Raw genomic sequence first — 13423 nt, 5'->3', positions numbered from 1 at the left:
AGAAGTTAACATACTGAACTCAAAATGGTTCATAGAAATTTGCAGTATAATTAAATTAAGAATTTATCATAAAATTTATTAATAATAAAAAGGTAGTTTTTAAAATGCTACAGAACACACATTTGACGTCACCAAACTTGGTGTTGTGGCGGATTTAAATGAGAAACAAGTTAATATTTTCATCGAGTTGCTAGGATAAATTTAAGGGTGGTGTTGACTTTGTGGGCATAAATACTCTTACCTGACATTCTTATGGCTTCTGTGGGCTTTAAACAAAACATTGGTCTGTTTTAAGCAACACTGACAATTTTGAAATGTATCTAGCTTAAAATAACTATAATGTAGTTTGTGAAATACACATGGATCTAGGTTTTGCTCTCAGTATGGTGCATTTTAAAAAATCATGCTTTCATGTTTTTGAAAGTATATCCTGTTGCCATTCTAAGAGTAGAATCAAATAGGGGAAAAAAATAAGCCCAAAAAGCATCTAGTTGAAGGAAAGCAAAAGAATTAGCCTACCCCAATATTATGAAACACAAAAGTAAACTGAAAAATGTGCTTTTTTCCTCTAATTTTTTTCATGTGTAGTGGTTGTTGAATGTCATTACTCTGAAAAGTAACAGTGAATTTATTACCATCTTTGTAATTTTTATGTGCATGTGTAAGCAACATTTGATTCTTATGCAAAGTAAAGATTTGTAAGCACTATGCACTCCAGCAGTTTGTTAGGTTATTTTTTCAGTAACTATACTTGTATGTTTCTTAGAGAGCATCATGTTGGAAAATGTTTACGGCAGTGTTTTTGTAACAATTATCTTAAGTTCCTGCCTCTAAAACATTGCCGAAAAGCAATTCATGATTCAACAGTCTCTGAATTATTCAGATTTGTTTTCTAAAAAAAGTGAAAATGTGTTGCACCTGTTTGTCTCACTTAAGGAGCTTTTAAATGTTCATAATAATAGTATTTATTGCTATTATTGATTATTGCATTTTCTGCCTTTTTTGAGGATCTTTTCAGTTTAATTTTCTGATTTTTGTCTTAGAATATTAATTACATTTTAAAGGAGCTGTGCATACTTATCTATATTATAGAATTATTGCTTTTTTTACAGGTCACAGTGATCGCATACATTAGCTCATCCGTATTACGGATAGTCCAATTAGATAGTAGAGAGTACTTGATAGGTTGTGACAGGAGATGCCTACAAGAATTAAGGCACCAACAAATGAAGTGCCAGGCAGACTCATATGCAGGGACTTTGAGAGGCAGAAAATTGGTTTGTAATAGACATGTGTCTGTGGTACCTGTTTTGTGGATGAATTGAGATACATTTAAAATGCTAAGATCTTAGAGTTGAAAATTTACTGGACACTTCACCCGCCCCCTCCCCCCCAGTGCCTCAGGAAAGTTGTATTGGTGCTGGGTACGCAGTGGTAGTCGCTAACCTGCATGCTCAGACTCTTGCTCTGCTTCTCTAGGTCTGTAAGGTGGCACCTGTGACTGATGACAAATGAGAGGGAAAAGCTGACTGATGTGTTAAAGCTTTGGTCCCAGTAAACATGAAGAATAATGTACTGCAAATGATTTGGGTTTTGGTTGGTTTTTTTTAATATAAATTAAACTAGGAAACATTAATGTTTAAATTACCTCAGGTTTTATACAAAGGATGAGGGAGTTAAAGCCTTCACTTTTAAATACTTGCTGAAGGAACTGAGGCAATTTAATATAGGAGATGTGGCTATCCTTCTCATTATGACTGTGAAAACTGCATGGAGAGAAAACATGAAGTAATTGGAGAGCTTAAAAATGCTTTTGCTGTCAGTTGCAGTCACTTCTGGGAATTAAGAAAGCTATACTGGATAATTTGACAGCAAGTTCAACTTATGCCTCAGGGGAGTAAAAGGGTTGTTTAAAGCTATACTACTGGAGATGATTGTGCAGTACTGAAGTTGTGCTATTTGAGCAATTTATCCTAATAATGTTAGATATGATGTTCTGGAATAGGAATTTGGACTACAGAGAATAGTGAAGAGAGTAGTGCAACCCACTTGTAGGAAGACTGAAAAAAGCTGTCCGGGAGAGATGAGAAAAATAATCTAGAATTGTTCAGTGTTATCAGATTGCTGAAGATAAGGCCAGGGTTGGCTAAGTCTGCTAACTCTACGAAGTACATATATAAATAGCTGTATAGCTGATGCTCAAAATACACGCATGATTTCTCGAAAGAGCTAAGGGGGACAGCAGTTCCAGCTTGATGGGATTGGATAAGTTGTCACCCAGCACTCAGATAAACTCAGTTGACTTCTCCTTGTATACAAGGATTCAGAAAACTTTGTAAACTCAATGTCAGTGGAGCTGCTGGTCACACAGTGCAGCGGGGCAGGGGGGTGCATTGGAGCTGTACAAAGCTAAAGAACTGCAAGTTAGCCACCTCCGTTAAGACCAGAATGATATAATATCTTTTTGTGTGTAAAACCAAGAGAAGCAATTGCAGGGGAATTTCTGGGTACTCTGGAAGAATCTTGGAATACAATACAATGCCCATGCAAGTGACTTTTAAAAATGTTTTGCTTATATAAAAATTACTGAAGGAAGAGTAACTAATTAATTCATTATGCATTGGTGAAGTTGAATGGAAAACAACTTGGTCTAAAATCAAAGCAGTTGTTTGGATATAAAATGCCAAGGAGGAGGTTGTGCAAATGGCATGAGGTTCTTGAATAAATCAGGGTGTATTTACCTGGAGAACAGGTAGGGGACCTTTCTTCCTCTCCCTGTGAGTCAGCAACTGTCTACTGTCTTGTACCACTTGAATCAAATGTTCCAGGGTGACCAGGATGGTCGTGCAGCTTCCTTTTACTGTTTGTCTGTAGGTGGCCCTGCAAAGACTGAGGGTGTATTTACAATTTTGAGTGATAAAGCATTTTTCACTAGTATTTTATTTCTTGCTATTTCACTTGTTGCTGCTGAGAGGAAGAGGGAAAAAAAAATATGGTTCTAGTAGTACCATACTGCATTGAGTATAACCAGCAAAGGAAAAAACTCTATAAAATGTAATTCCAAAAAGGGCAACATTAAAGTGTGTGATGTATAGCATATACAGGCAAAGTAAGTGTTATTTATAACAAGTGCATATGCTGATGATTACTTAGCGAGAGTGCTTTACTGTTTGGTGCACAAAGTGTCATTAGCACAGTGGAAAACTGATCCACCTATGGCAGAGGAAGTATTTAGGGACAAAGAATATAAATATAATTTTGTTCAGTCCTTAAATGCAAGTCTGCATGCTGGTGCTTTTAATTTTGGATACTTTTGTTGTATGAAAAACTGCCCCAGGTATCTCTGTGCATAGTTGTAGAAATCAGTGGATATGCTCTGCAGTCTTTATCTAAACTGCAGCATATAAAATAAATACAAGAGAGGAGATTATTCCATTACCCCAGGGCTTGGGAAGGTCTTCTTACTGCTTCTCTGAAATAACCCTGGCTTTATTAACCCTCGGAGCAAGCTGCAGACCTTGTTTGTTTCACCTGGCCTTTGAGAAAAATAGGGAGATTTCAAAATGAATGCTGGTGTTAGTATTTAATTATGAGCAGCTGTTGAATAGATGAGGTGAGCTGATTAAGCTCTATTTGGTTTGCCATATTGAATAATTGGCAGTGCGTGCACAGCCGGTGTATGGAGAGCTTTATTACATATAAATCAAGAGGAACTAAAATAAAAAATACAATTACTAAAGTTTTCTTTGAGATCAGCTTAAATATTCAGTAATGCAGCAGTGAAATAAGGGTGTAAACAAAAGTACCTGTATTATTAATATGATTGTGTGGTAAATTGATACACCCAGTGGAGCAAAGCAAGAGTGAGAAGGCTTCTCTAGTTTGCGAAAGCTACATGAAAGCTGAAGAGCAAATATTCAACCAAGTAAAAGCTGGTATGTCTCATTTAAGCTATATTTTTTTTAAACTTCCAAAGATTTTTGGGTTTTTTTCCTCCACTGTCAGTATTTTGTAAGTTTAGATAAGATCACTCCATTCTCTCTCCCCCTCCAAAGGAAAAAATAATTTGTGAAGTGAAAATATTTTTAAGACTGAAGAAATCATATCTTCAAACATGAAAAAAGTGCCATAAATGTTGTACCAGCAGGAACATGATTTTTTTTCCTATCATAAACCAGATGATTTTTATCTGTTAGAACTTATTTGAAAGGAGGTGAGAGATTTTACATATGTTTGTTTTTATGCATACACACCTATATATGCCCCCAACTCCCCCTTTCTTGCAGTTAAAAAAGCCTGTCATTGACATATTTTTTTAATTTAATTTTGACTGCTTAGACTGGGGATACTGCAAAGTCTGGCTTTTAAAGCTGGAACAATGATATTTTTTAAGTTTTCAGTTCTAATTTATGTGAGTGCTTGTGCTAGTAAATAAAAACTTGTAAAAGAGAATTAATAAACTAATTTTAAGTATTTTGGAAAGATTTGACACAATGAATGAGTAAAAACACTTAATGTATTGGAGTAAAGACAATTCACATTTGTGGTTTGGGCATAAATGTGTAAAAATTATACCCATCTATCTTATTACATTTCCTTTTCTCTCCCTGAGGATTTCACTATGTACTTTATCTGTAATTGTTGCCAGTTTTCTATCAAGTTCCCACTGGGCTTCTGGTGCAAAAAATCTTATCCTCTCGATGACAGAGCTTGCCTGAATGATTTCATGCTCTTAGCATTTTTCTTCACGGGAATTAGGGGCCGAACGTAACTGCAGCTGAACATAGCATCTATTTTTGTAATTTTGAAGTTTAGACTCTGTTATTGGAACTAAATGAAGAGATGCAGGTGTTCTCCAGTTCAAGTCCTTTGGGATTTTTTGATGGTAGATGCTTGAAAAGAAAATGCATGTGTTTCCAGAGTCAAACAGCAGCTGTGGACAAGGATTTATGTTTTTCTCAGAACTTCGGGATTTCAAAATGTTACATTTAATCACATGCACAGAAAGGAGAGCAAATGTTAAAGATGTTACATATAAAACTAGAGGACTGATCTTTTTACCATACCAACTAGTTGTGGGAATAGAGGAACAAAGTGATCTTTAATCTTAATATGAACAATTTCAAAAGGATTATGATAGTTGCCAGGACTCTGGTCTTTTGAGAACTGTTCTCTTGCAGCGCACAACATTTATATCCTCTTAATTGCTTTTAAAATCTGGCTTATTCTCATATTTTGCCTTGGAAAAATATGAATGCTAATAGTATAAGTTACTGAAAACACAGTATTCATGTAGTCTTATGTTGGAGTAGGGTGAATTTAAATTCAGATAAGTATACATTTTTAGAAGGACTTTTCTAGTAGTGTCCCGTTGTTTTCAAAATTGGATTAAAAATAGCAGTTCAACTGCCTGAATGGCGAAGCTAAATTTAGAAGTTGTCCGAGTTACAGAACTTGTGGGCAGAAGTATTTTGTGGTAATGCAATTTCTCCCTCCCTTTCTCTTATGATTTTGAAATTAGTTGATTGTAGTAAACAAAATGTCTGACATCTTTTAATTTTATCGGAAGTTCAAATGGGGGCAGCAGATGGTGGTACTATTGAGCAGTTCAGGATGGGAGGATGGTGTGGGGAAGAGCAAGTTGGCAACAGTGGTAAATGCAAGTTAGTTAATACCTATCTGAGAAACTAAAAGCCTCTTTTAAAATGCATTTTATTTTTTACATTTACCAACTTGTGTGTGCTCCATCCTCCCCCATTACCCTCACGGCTCAACATGTTGTGCACTACAGGCAGGTTAAGTATCAAATTTTTTTTCCAGACCTGAAATCACCTCTGTATCTACTGTCTTACAAAGATCTAGCACTTACTACTTTTTCTAAGACAGACTCAAGTGCAGTCTGTTACTCTACTGGCTGCAATTAGAAATTTCATGTCCATGGGAGTAGCATCAGGGAGGGACATAGTATACTATGCTAACTAGATTAACATTATTTCCAGTGGGTTGCATAACTCTGGCAACTGGCAGAAAGTTCTGGTTATAGAACAGTAATTGCGCAATGCAGGAATAAGGCAGCTTGTTCAACTTTCCATCAAGTAATTCTGCAAATCCTCTTGGGGGAAGAGGTGTTTTCATTTCTCTGCTTACGTTGCATTCAGTTTCTCTCAATGTGCCATAAATCCTTCAGCAATACACGTACCCTAGAATTCTGAAATTGTGACTAAAAAGGATTCTGAGTTTTGTAAAATGATACTTGAAAAATTGATATTTAAAAAAAAAAAAGCTACACTCTGTCCTGTCAGTTGTTAGGAAGTCAGCCTGTGTAGTTAAGTTCCCTGAAAATATTTCTGTTTTTCTTTCAAGCCTGACTGACTTCGAGATGTACTGTTCAGCTGCACTATGGAAGTCAACAGAGTAATATCTTTAGCCAAAGAAGTGCTTTTGCCTTTTTCCAATTTCCTTTTCTTAATAGTATCACTTAAGAGTTTGGTAATATGGCAAAATAAGAACAAAACTTGGACAATGAAGATGGGGACTCAACTCCAAATAGCAGGAGCCTGAGACATTGCACTAGGAAATCTGTTGAGTTGAGGGAGTTGGAAAGCCTGATTCTCCTCTGGGTTTATACCTTTTTCTTTAGAAATTCATTGCCTGACTTTCTGTTTTCTTTTAACTCAGGGTAACAGCGTTCTGCCTATAGATAATGTAGTTGATCTTGTAGTTCTTAGGATAGGAGTTTGTGCTTCAGTATTGGCAACTGAAGATTTGAGCTCTTGAGTGGTGGGTAATACGGGGTATGCAGGCTTTAAAGTACATAAAGGAAATCTCCCCACCTTCTCTTTAAACAGCGCATAACCTAGAAAATTCTGTAAAAGTAACTAAAAAAAAAGTTGTTAAAGCCTTTTTTCTTTTCTTTTTTAAACTTTTAACTCAATAAATGTGTAAAAGTTAGGAAATGGCAGATATGAGACTATTTCTGCTACCTTTATTTTGTGTGTATGCATGTGTGTTCCATAGGATTTCTGTTCACTTTACAGTCTGGCAGTATCAAAGTGTTTCATATCGCCACCAAAGTCATATTTAGCACTTCTAGTATGAAAAAAAAATCTAAATGTGGGCTCAAATGATAACTTCTGTTTCCATAACAGTATAGGATAATGTGTCTGCTTCATATATTTGTGAAAATGCATTCACCTTTTCCACTTGTGGCATCTGGAAAAGCATTATTCAGCAAGGTGACTAGATACTTACTGATGGTGCAGAGAGTTTTGGAAACGTGACAGGCATAGGCTCTCAGCAATTGCTGATACGTAGCTTTGGACATTGAAATCTGTTTTTAATTGAGAAAATACATGTTGGCCAACATATTAGGATAGTTCCTAGTCATTTTGAAACAATGCCATGGGATCTTTAACTTCCATTTGGACGCTTCCCAGACATGGGCATAAGGGACTCTAACTGTTTACTTTCAAATGGTGTTTAAACTGTTTCCAGGTTTTATAATTTAATTATTGCTCTCACTACTGCTTTGGTGATGTAAATGATTCATATAACATGGCTATTTTTTTGTAATGAAATGCTAAATAGATATCACTAAAAATCAGTAGACTTTTGGTGGTAAAATATAAATGCATTTTGACCAGGTCAATTTTTGTTTTTCAAATTTTAGTAACAAGTGATTAAATAACATCTTACTGAACAGAAATACAGCATATTTGATGAAAAACAGCATTAAATGAAGTGTCTCCATTATTTTTAATGCAGAAGTTATTATCTAAATATATATTTTTTTCTAAATCTAAAATTTTTTTCTCAGTAATTTTCATGGTTCAGCTCTGTAGTAGGTTAAAAAGAAGCTATAGGTCACTGCCAAGATTCCAATGTTCTGGTTATAATACACACAAATGTACTAACAGTCTCATTTATATGGTTTAGAAATACACAGAGTGTATATTCAACCACATTGTCCCCTTCCACCCAAACATTACTGTCCTGAAGTTCCCACAGAAGTTCCTGTCTATGATGTTGCAAATAGCCATTTGTCATCACAAAATACAGTTGTGCCATTACCAAGTGACTGAATAGTTAGTTATATGTGGAAAGCAACATTTTACAGCCAGGATTAGACAACGCAGGTTCGAATCTTAGCAGTATATTGATTTTTTTAATTCAACTAGATAACCCCAGTGATGAGCCCCAAGCTAAGACATATTCGTATAGTTGACCAAACTGAAAATGATTTTGGACAGATTATCTTTAAGGTGTCCAACTTTGGAAACAATTAGATTAGTTTAATTTTCTTCACGTGCTGTGAAGCTTCTGGAAATCAATCTCTATTTTTATCAAAAATCTGCAAACAGTATAGAAATTAGTACTGCAGGAACCACTAGTCACTTTTAACCTTTAGACCATTTAGTCACTTCTGTGCTGTATGAGTGATTTCATTTTCCTTTTACCTGTGCACTGAAATAGAACTAATACGTGCAAGATACTTGCGTGTGTACGTGTTGTGTAAGGTCGCAGAAATAGTTAAAATTGAGGAAAACAGTGCACTGTGTAACTTCAGTTCTATTTCATAGCTAAAATTAGTCTACTTATATAGTGTGAGCATTTAATGTTGAGTATCTCTATATAACAGATTTCTAAGTACAGCAACTTCAAACACAAATACTGTATATTTAAGTATCCCAACATTCTCAGTATCACGTGGAGTACTAAATCTATTTGAGAAATGCAGTGATAGGATATATAGTTTAATTAAATAGTTAAATATTTTTAATTCTTAATTTTATCTTAATTTTAATCTGATTTAAAGTAAATTCCTCTTCACTAGAGGAAAAGGCATTTTGAAAAGGAAAAAACAATTTGTTTTTCTGAAGTTGTGTCTGAAAGAGAAGATTCTAGGTGTTGCCCTAATCTTGCAGCTGATTCAGTTAAGACAGAAGCATTTGCTGGAGCAAAGTAATTTGCTGACCTGAGTCCTGAGTTCCCATTCAAACACTCTTCTGCTACTAGTTATTGATACTGAGCTCCACTTACAGCACAGCAAATTAATGCAAAATCTGTTTTTCCTAGGTGTTTTCCTAATTCCTGATGTATTTTCAAGATGAAGTAGATGGATCTTAAAAGAAAAAATATTATTATTATTTTCCCCAAGAGATTTAGAAAATTGATTCTTTATGTCTGTAAGCAGAATAGCAAATCATGTTGGGGTCGTACTGTCTGAACTTAATGAGAACATTGTATGGTTATGCACGGAGGAATGGGTGCCCTGACAGTGAGAAATGAAGGGTTGGGGAGTCCCGAACAAACATGTCAGCTTTTACAGTTGGCACAGTAAGAGTCTGCCTGCATCTGCCAACTCTTCCACTTTTAGCCCGCATGCATTATCTGTCACTGTACAGCTTCTTGGGCCATTTGCTGGGATCAGTGCCAAGCTGGAGAAGTAGCTTTGACTATACTGCCTCATGTCCAGAAATCTTGGAAAAATAGCCCACTGCCTGTGGGAAGGTGGACATGAAAGGAGTCAGACTGATTGGAGTTTGAGCCACATCATTTTGAATTTCAATGTTGATAACTGTCATGCCAGAGGAAGAAAAGACCATGTTCTAATAATATGATACAAACCATAAATGAAAATAAAGTATAACCTCAAAATTAATGTTAGATATTAGAATAATAATCTGAATAAATTAGAGGCTGACTGCCTCTTCCCATCTCCCCCTGCCCTCAAAAGTGCCTATGCTGGTTTTATTTCTGAAATAAAACTACTTAAACCATACAGAAACATTGCTTAAATACAACATAAAGTATAATATTAGCACTGGCTATTGTAGGGATTTTTTTCCCCTGAAATGGAGAAAATAATGGAAATTTTGTAAATAGAAACAATTCTCACTGGAAAAATAAGAGAAGATATGATTGAATCTAATGAAGCATTAAATAATGTTTGGCTCAACATTAGTGAGCAGGGTTATGGAGCGCATGTGATGAATCATCACCTCTGGATAGTATTCTTCTTTTCTGTTCTCTATTTGTCCATGGCATAGAGGGTAATCAGTCAGATGTAATTAATCATCTTTTAAATAAACTGGACATCTTTTCCTCACTGGGCTTTGAATAAATTATGTATACAGTATATTTTTTATATTTAGTGTAAATATGTTCATGTTTGGTTATCTATTCAATGGAAATATATTAATGAAAGGAGAACATGAATTCTCTTCTCACTCTAATTTTGAGCTCTCTTATAGTGTCCCTGCTGTGATAAGCGAAAGAGGAATTCAGTATTGAGCAAATCTTCTCTCTAGGTTGTGACCTGAAAATTCATACAAGAAAATGAAAGATGTTCAATATGTCTTTGTAGTATTTGAAAGATATTTTAGCCCAAGCCCTGGATTAATATTTTTCAGACATTAAAATTATTGCAAAATAGTTGTTTTGTACATGTTTTATAATAGATTCATTATTAAAGGATAAGCTTAAAATTAATGTATTGTATTAAAACTGTGTTTTTAAACCAACTTTTGGAAAACTTGACAGATACAAAGTAATCTTCAGTATAATGGAATTTTCTGAAAACAGATGTGTGTAGTTTGAAGTGCATGTATCAGTACTTTAAGCAGTTGCATGTCTAAACTAATGAAATAAAACTTTAGTGCAGATTGCAATCAGTTGATAAAATTGTTTTTAATTAAAAAAGGAAATAATTAAAGTATATTTGATTGTATTTTGGAGTTTTGAAAACAGGTATAATATAATAATCTTCATAATGCTAATTATATTTAGTGTAAAGACCTTCATAATAATTTGAAGCCAATAATACTTTTTTATTTCTTCACTGGTAACATAACGCAGAAAAAGTACAAGCCTGTGAAAGGGATGACTTAACACAACTGTTGATGCACTTTGAGTGAAACATCTTTATCAAGTTAGTACAAGAAGCAGTCATGCCCTACTTGAATTACTCATTTATAATGGCTGAGCAGCAGCCTGGATGTGGACTTTGAAATCCTGGGAAAATAAGATGCATGCATGCATTCAAATGTCTAAAGTCTTTGCTTTAGAGCAGCTGTAAAATGTTGAAGTGAGATGTCAGCTACTAGCTGTTGTCTACATTTTTAGTCTGAAGGGAGATGTGATCACTTAATTGCTAACCAAGGTTAGTATTATTTAGTCATTGCATCCTCAGTTCAAGACTTTCTATTTTCAAGAGCTGTTTGAACATTTAGGACCTAAGAATCAGAATATTTATCTGGTTTTTGCACACTTTTAATGCACAGGTTATTCCAACTTTATTTTAAGACCTTATTGGTTTTGTTATAATACATAATTTTTCTCTACCTTTTATTGTGCTTGTAATGAGGGAGTAGTAATCCTATAGATTTGTAAAATATCAAAATAAAGCACATATATGGGTAACATTTTAAAAAATGCTACCTGCGTGCTCACTAAGGATGTAGGAGTATAATAGCTGGTGAAAGCCATGTATTAGAAGGAAGTCTGTCTCTTTGCACTGTTGGGATGTTGCAGCTTGCACAATCTGTTGCAGATGACTGCATTGCCAGGTTCCTTGTCTTCAGAGCCATGTTTCCTTTGGTTTCACATACCATGTTTCCTTTGAAAAGATAAACATGTAGGAAATTAACCGTTCAACTTTTAATTCTTCAAATGCTTGCACAATACCAGAGCGTGCATCCCATTACACTTGAATCGGAGATTTTTGATAAGAAGTGCCAGATGTTGTCACACTTCCCAAGTCAACAGTACAGAACTAACCACTCTTACTGCAGGAATTGTACAAGCTGCTGTGACATGAGGTGAGAGCAGGAACACCCACTTTTGCTTGTTGGAATATCTGTAAGGGCAGTGTGAACTTTGTCTTTGTGTTGCACTTTGGAGGCAGACAACAATGTCCATGTGTCTATCCAGGGATACTCATAATCATCTTACAGCAGTCAGTGAGACTGCAGGGGTGCTTACTTAAGGACCATTCAGGAATTGGTCAAGTAGTTTTTTTTCCTTCTTGTTTCTGTTACAAGTAGAATTAAGATTCCTTGTGCTTCATTTCAGTCTGTTTCCTGGAACAGAGCATCTCTAACATGCACCATACAAACTTGTTTTTTCCTCTTGAAAATCACTATTTTAAAATTGTGATGGAAGGAGCAGGTGTTTTCTATACAATGGCAGCAAATTAGACCACAAACTCAGAGATTGTGCCTGCCTTCCTGTTAATGGGGAAACTGAGAGGCAAGAATAATCCACCTTAAAGGCAGAAGTATGATGGTTGAAATCTTCACTAATATTTGTCCAAGGCAGCACTACTAAAGGTGTTGGAGATACCTCTTGGAGATTATTCTTTGCACAGGAGTTAGCAGGGCTCATTGAGAGAGCTTTAAACTAGATTTGAAGGGGGAAAGGGATAAAACCAGGCTTGCTAAAGATAAGCCTGGGGGCAACATGGCAATGTTTGAGGGATGGTGTGCTAGCGAGGTCCTTCGGTCTGCCATCTCAGTGGAGGCAGGGGATGGAGATTCATGCGGCAGCAAAGACGCATGGATTATTGATCTGTTGGAAACCATGGAAGTGCCTGAGAACAATCACACAGGAATTAGGGCTTCTCCCCACAAAAAGGTGGCGGGATCAATAGTCCAACTGAAGTGCGTCTACACCAATGCACGCAGCACGGGCAACAGACAGGAGGAGCTGGAAGCCATTGTGCAGCAGGAAAATTATGACATAGTTGCCATCACAGAAATGTGGTGGGATGACTTGAACAACTGGAGTGCTGCAATGGATGGCTATAAAATCTTCAGAAGGGATAGGCAAGGAAGGAGAGGCAGTGGGGTAGCCCTGTATGTTAGGGAGTGTTTTGATTGTCTACAGCTTAATAATGGTGACGATAGGGTTGAGTGTTTATGGGTAAGAATCAGGGGGAAGGCCAACAAGGCAGATACCATGGTGGGAGTCTGTTATAGACCACCCAACCAGGATGGAAACAGATGAAATATTCTATAAGCAGCTGGGAGAAGTCTCATGATCGCTAGCCCTTGTTCTCCTGGGGGACTTCAACTTACCAGATGTCTGCTGGAAATACAATACAGCAGAGAGGAAACAGTCTAAGAGGTTCTTGGACTGTGTGGAAGAGAACTTCCTGACACAGCTGGTGAGCGAGCCAGCTAGGGAAGGTGCCCCGCTGGACCTGTTGTTTGTGAACAGAGAAGGGCTTGTGGGTGATGTGATGGCTGGAGGCTCTCTTGGGCATAGTGATCATGAAATGATAGAGTTTTTGACTCCTGGAGAAGTAAGGAGGGGGGTCAGCAGAACTGCTACCTTGGACTTCCAGACGCAGACTTTGGCCTATTTAGGAGACTGGTTGACAGAGTCCCTTGGGAGGCAGTCCTGAAGGGCAAAGGAGTCCAGG

General features: G+C 36.4%; 1 protein-coding gene across 1 annotated transcript in view; it reads left to right on the top strand.

Annotated features, from left to right (window-relative positions):
• The window catches only part of VPS13B (vacuolar protein sorting 13 homolog B), a 484683-nt gene that overhangs the window by 157298 nt on the left and 313962 nt on the right, over positions 1-13423 (top strand). The window lies entirely within an intron of this gene.

Source organism: Gymnogyps californianus, chromosome 2 (genome assembly GCF_018139145.2).
Source record: "Gymnogyps californianus isolate 813 chromosome 2, ASM1813914v2, whole genome shotgun sequence".
Lineage (NCBI taxonomy): Eukaryota > Metazoa > Chordata > Aves > Accipitriformes > Cathartidae > Gymnogyps > Gymnogyps californianus.
This window is presented reverse-complemented; position numbering and strand designations above follow the sequence as displayed.